The sequence below is a fragment of the Myotis lucifugus genome, unplaced genomic scaffold (genome assembly GCF_000147115.1).
Source record: "Myotis lucifugus unplaced genomic scaffold, Myoluc2.0 scaffold_38, whole genome shotgun sequence".
Classification (NCBI taxonomy): Eukaryota; Metazoa; Chordata; class Mammalia; order Chiroptera; family Vespertilionidae; genus Myotis; species Myotis lucifugus.
In genome coordinates, this window is record NW_005871086.1 from 2,288,143 (window position 1) to 2,294,441 (window position 6,299).

Here is a 6,299-nt window from a genome sequence, read left to right on the forward strand (position 1 = left end):
ATACAACCTCACCAAAACACATCCAAAATTGCAAATAAAGAGCAAAATACTAGAGCTAAGTATATATTAGTTTCTGTGGTTAGCCAAAAAAAAAAAAAAAATACCAACTCAGTACTGTCAGACCTGCATGTACCAAAAGACAAAATGTCTCTCTGTTATGGTTGGCTACACTGGCAACTTACCAATGGCAGGCCAGATTGCACTTGGGCAAAGATGCAGATGTAGTTCCTAAAGCATACTTCAGCCACTTCTACTACAATGAATGGCGGATGCTACAAGGAAGACATTCTCTTTCTGTGTCATATGCATTTATTCTGCCAAGACATCTAGAGCTGTGATAGAAAACTATGTGTACTCTACTGAAAACCCACAAAGATGAACATTGCAATATTACAGGCAAGTGTCAGCTTTACCACTATTTAAGAAGTTTCCTCTGCATATCTAAAATGTTAGGCAGAGAAAAATTTAATCCTCCTTAGCCTCTCTTTATAGGTTTATAACCAGGGTAAATTAAAAGTGAGAAGTATTTATCTCTGAAAGAGCTAAGAATTTTCAATACTATAGTAAAACTCTGCTGTCATTGACACCTACTAATTATCAAAACTTCAGCAAAAAGACAATTGCAAATTCCTCCCACTCCTACTCATGGCCAATAGATAAAGATTTCTTACAATCAAAGTTTTACAGGACCAAGTGAGGAGCAGGAAAGCATTTGAAGCAATAGTCAGATGATTCCTTGAATACTAGAACATAGAGAACCATGGCATTCCATCAACACTCTCCAAAACCTGAAGCAAGATATGCTTCAATCTAGAATTTAAGAGAAAACAGCATTGGAGCGTCAATAAGTGAAATGATATAAGCAAAGGAAATGTGACGGTAAGGGACCTATATTATCTGCTGTATGAGCAAAGCAGTACAAACGTCTCACATCCAGTACGATTTAATGGAACATTGTTTAACTGTTGCCAACCTTTGTTTATGGCATAAACTACTAATATATGAGTAATAATAACCTCATTTAAAAGTAATCAAAAATTTTTATTAAAAAGGCACACATAGGCCCCCCAAAAAAATTTTTTGTTGAGGTGATTACATATTCCAGTTCTTTGTATCCTGATCTGCACACCAGCTCATTTTTAATAGTTTATATTTAATAACTACTTTCTTTAAAAGAGAATTTATATTAAATATCTCTATAAGCCATTTCAACAGAAACTACATGGTAGAAAAAGCAACAATAAAGTCTAATTAACTATTTTGGCTGGATAATTTACCTGGATGAGTATCTGTCACATGAAATACCAAAACAAATCAATCATGAATTGTGATGAAGTTTTCTGATATGTATTATGTCCTTTTGGGATTGAACCAAGAACTGCTTTGCAGAAATATATTAGCAATGACCAGAGGTAGGAGCAAAGACAGAATATATCCAAAATATATCCCCAATATGTGCACCTTTCTTATAAGACTTATCAAAATGCATGGAAATAGGCCTTTTTTCAATCTCTCTCAGTAAGCCAGTGGTCTTATTGAGGATGCTTAAGTATAGCCCCCAACAACAAAGAACTATCTAACCCCAAATGTCAATAGTGCCAAGACTGAGAAGCCCTGCATTAAACTATATGTTTCTCCAGGGAAAAGTCAAAGTCTTCCATATTATTCTATTCCTCCAGGTTCCCCAGCACCATTCCCATCATACAGTGTGCCTCTAATTAGTGTTTGTTGGAGGGGTGAATGAGTAAGTGGATGGATGGATGGATGGATGGATGGATGGATGGATGGATGACTGGGTTAAGAGAGGGAAGAATGATGAATAAATGGACAGACAAAAGATAGGTAAGAATAAATAAAGCAAAGGAAGAAATATTTCTAAACAATTGCTAACAAGTCATTTTTATAAGCATTATGAGCTAATAATGACCACACTTCATAAAAATGTAAACTTTATGGAAGAATTCATTATCTCTACACACACACACACACACACACACCATATACCTAATGTACTCCCTAATTTGGTAGTTAGAATTAGACTTTTTCTAGGCACCCACGTGATACATCTTGGAAGCAATATACTAATGTCCCCAGTCTTAAGCAATAAGAAATTACAACTCTTTCACATCCTTATGTAAATTACTTTTTCTTATCACTTTTTGGGAGTAGTAGCTAACACAAATATAGGTATTTAAGCCACTGGTATTTTAGATAGTATAAAAAGTCAAATAAATTTGGAACAGTATAATAAGCCTAAAGGAGATGCATCAAAGTTTTGGATAAAGAAACAAGAAAAATATGGAGTCTAAAAATGGGTCTGATCATCTAAAAAGGGAAAGAAAGCAAAGCAAAGACCTGAATACCAGAACACATTAACATGTATATGGTTTGCATCTTCAGGGTTCCAAAAACAAAAGTGACTCCTGGTTGAATACACAAAACTGGATGAAGGCATTTACCAGCCCCCTGAAAGAGTGATATGAGCCCATTTTTGCTCCAGGTAGATTGAGTATGTTCTACAAGAACACTGAATCGTTTGTTCTCCAGGACTTTCATTTACCACCAAACTTTTCTTAATTAAAGGCCATGAAAGTTATAATGATTCTAACATTCACTCTAAACATCGTCATTTCTTTTTCAGACTTACATGGATTTGGTCAGTCCCCCAGGAGAGATTCTCGTTTATTTTCAATTTTATAGTTGAAGAAAGTAGAGAGAATTAGTGTGCTACTAATAAACCTACAGAAATAAACCAGTAAATATGTAAATGAATTTCTGGCCTGGCATATATAATACATCAGTTGGCATATCTAAATCATGAATAATATACACTATTTGAGAATTCAGTACCTCTGTTTAGCCATTCTTATGCTTTATCACTCTAGAGTCCAAAACTTTTTTCCTGCTTCCAACTGAACTCTTTAGTTCTTTATTTTAAGTCTATATCCACTTGTCTGTTGCTCTGTGAAAGTAAAATAAAGATATTATTAAGAACTATTTTAAATAAATCCTTACAGTACTTGATTGACTTAAGTAACCACATTTGTCCCTTTCTTCTTATGATCAATTTCCATATTCCTAGATTCCTAAATTTGTTATTTTCTTCTAACTTAATTTGACTTTGTGGTACCCAAAGGTAGATATGAAGGAAAAAACAACTAAATGCCCAACAAATAAAGATTTTTTTCTATATAACAGTCAAAAATGATGGTAGATATGTCAATAGACATGCAGGTGGGGTCAAGTACATTCTCAGGAAGACACTTTACCAGTCAATCCTTCTCCAAACTCTGTGTGCATCATTTGGTTCTGGTCTCAAGAAATACCTGAGGTGAATTTCTTCCTTTTTTAGCTTCTCTGTAAATACAGAAATAAAATAGAGTAAGTGGTCTTAATTTCTAACATCTGTGAATTATTAATTTCCCTTCACTCCAATAAAAAAAGTTAATGAGATAAAAAGTAAATAACTCTTCTTCTAAGTCATCATTTGAAACACCAAATCCCTTGCCTATGCTAAAGGCATTGCATTGTCCTGATCCTGACTCTCCTCCATAGCTTTAGTTTTACCTTGGAAACCTGAGACACACTTCTAGCACCAAGTAAAAGTAAAAGTCAGTTATTTGCTTTTCTCAACAATCATATAGCTCCTTATACACTCCCTAATGTGATCTGTTCCTTTTCCCTACATTATAACCTACCTAACCACACAAAAATTGAATTGATATCTGCAAATGAAGATTCTATCATTAACACTATTTTTCTGAAACTGAACTGAATATAACAATTCAAAATTTTTTCCTGTTGTTATCTTGACTTTTCATCTTTCCACCTACCTGTTCTTAGACCACAGAATCTTCAGAGAACTAGAATACATTGATAACTGAGCTTCTGCTTATACCAATACTATTATATAAAAAGTTGAAAAATTTTTTAAAGGCAATTAATTGACAGCACTGGAGAATAGTAATCCAGTGCTGCTGCACAGACTGGATTTGCTAACTTAGCTCAGGTGGTCAAGGGAATTGTCCCTGGAACCCAGTCGGTTTGGTAAGAACAACTGAAAGGAAAATCTTGTAATGAGTCACTGGAGATGAAACAAAATGGAGACTGGATGTTTTAAGAGCATCACCTTTGACAATTTTACCTGTCAATTCTAGATTCACTTACTGGTGGTTTAAAATGAGGCAGAATACCTGGGGAGTGTGAAGACATTTAAACAAAGTCATGTGGATTTTACTATACATTTCAATAAGGTTAAGCACACATAAGCTGAAGATGCAGGAGAAATTGCTTAAGCATCTTTCACATTTGTAAACAATGGCATGGGTGAAGATAACAGGGTGAACTGTTATTCATGTTGGGTGTCAAGGTAACTGAGATCTCAGGGGTGAGGAGGAGCCAGCATGGAAGACAAAGAGGCAGTGAGAATGCTTCTAGGAAAAGGAACAGCAGGTCAGGCCTGGAGGCAGGTAGGAGTTGTGCATTTTTTACCCTTCAAACCCTGCTCAAAGCTCTCCTTTTCCAGAAGCCTCCTAGTATTGACCCCAGTGCATATCGATTCTTCCATATCTTTTTGGCATTTTCAGGACCCCCATCCAAGCAAACCCAGCAATAAAATGTGCATAAAAATAAAACCAATCAAATATTACTTTATTTTTTAAATGATACCTTTACATTGAATAGATGCTTACAAAAAAATGAAACTAGGCCCCTTCTTATACCATTTACAAAAATAAACTCAAAATGATGAAAGACTTAAATATAAGACTCAAAACCATAAAAATTTTAGAAGAAAACATAGGCAGTAAAATCTCAGACATTTCTCATAGCAATATTTTTTTTCTGGCACATCTCCTCAAGCAAGGGAAACAAAAGAAAAAATAAATAAATGGGACTACGTCAAACTAAAAAGTTTTTGCAAAGAAAGCCATTAACAAAATGAAAAGACAATCCACTGAATGGGAGAACATATTCACCAATTATATACCTGATAAGGAGCTAATATCTAAATTTTATTAAGAACTCATACTATTAGCCTCACCATGAGCCGGAAGCTGCTTGCAGGCCTCACCTGGGGCTGCGGCCCGGAGCCAGGATACCAGAAGGCCATCTGTGAAGAAGTTTCACCATTTGTTCTCCCCCTTTGTGGGGCAGCAGGTGGTCAATACAGGGGGCAGCAGTAAGAAGCTAAACCCTGCCAGCTTCCAGTCCCTGTGGATCCAGGACACACAGGTCCATGGGAAGAAATTATTCCTTAGATTTGATCCAGATGAAGAAACCAGGTCTGGCAACAACCCACTGCCAGAACCTCTATGAAAAGGAAAGAGGAAGGAAGAGGCTGGGGACCAAAAACAGACCTTGGGCCCTGCCATCAAGGAAATCTCAGACCAGTCCTCCCATTCCCACAGTGGAGACAATGTCTCAGAGTGTTTGGGGGGAGACAGCTCTGCAAGAGGTGCTGAGAAGTGGCTGTAGGTTGGTCCTGCACTTTGGCGGTGGCGGCTTCCTGGCATTTTATAATTTTCAGATGTCTTGCAGCCCAGTGCTCCAACTCACCTCTGACATCTTATCTGAAAAGTCCCATCAAGGACAAGCCTTGGAAGCTCTGGGCCAAAGATACGCTGTTGGACCAAAGATACTTCTCAGGCTGAGGGAACATCATTAAGAATGAAGCCTTGTACAGAGCTGAGATCCATCCCCTTTCTATCGGTTCACTCCTCAGACCTCAGCAACTTGAGATCCTCATGGATCATGTGGTGGAGTTCAGTATAGGCTGGCTTCAGGGTAAGTTCCAGGGAAGACAGACTCACACACAGATCTACCAGAAAGAGCAGTGCCTTGCTGGGCACCAGGTCAGGAAGGCGGCCTTTGGCCCTCCAGGTGGCTTCCAGAGGCTCACCTGGTGGTGCCCACAGTGCCAGCATAGGCTGCCACCCAATGAGCCAGAGCAAGTCCAGCTTTCCTAAGGCTCTCAGGCCCCTTCTTCACAAAACCTTGCCCTTCAGGGACCATGATGCCTGAGTGTAGAGAAATGAGATGTGGGCAAGGATTTGGACTAGAGGCAGGAATTAGAGGGGAGGTTGGGTCAGGAGGATATCGGTCCTGTTTATATTCATCTCACTGAAGTTATGTCTAAAGCAGAGTTTTCACAGGGTTAGATTATTTTTTTCAAGTGTTGGTTAATTCTTCCTATCTAATTCTGCCATTGTGAAAGATAAGAAAAGTTATGTTGACATTAAGAGAAAAGCCTCCCAGAACAACAGTGGGTTAATGAAAATATAAGTCTGTGAAAATAGCTG

General features: G+C 37.6%; 1 pseudogene; it reads left to right on the forward strand.

Moving 5' to 3' along the window:
- Positions 1-4,403: 4,403 nt before the first annotated feature.
- On the forward strand, positions 4,404-5,966 carry LOC102427835 (annotated as a pseudogene).
- Positions 5,967-6,299: the final 333 nt, after the last annotated feature.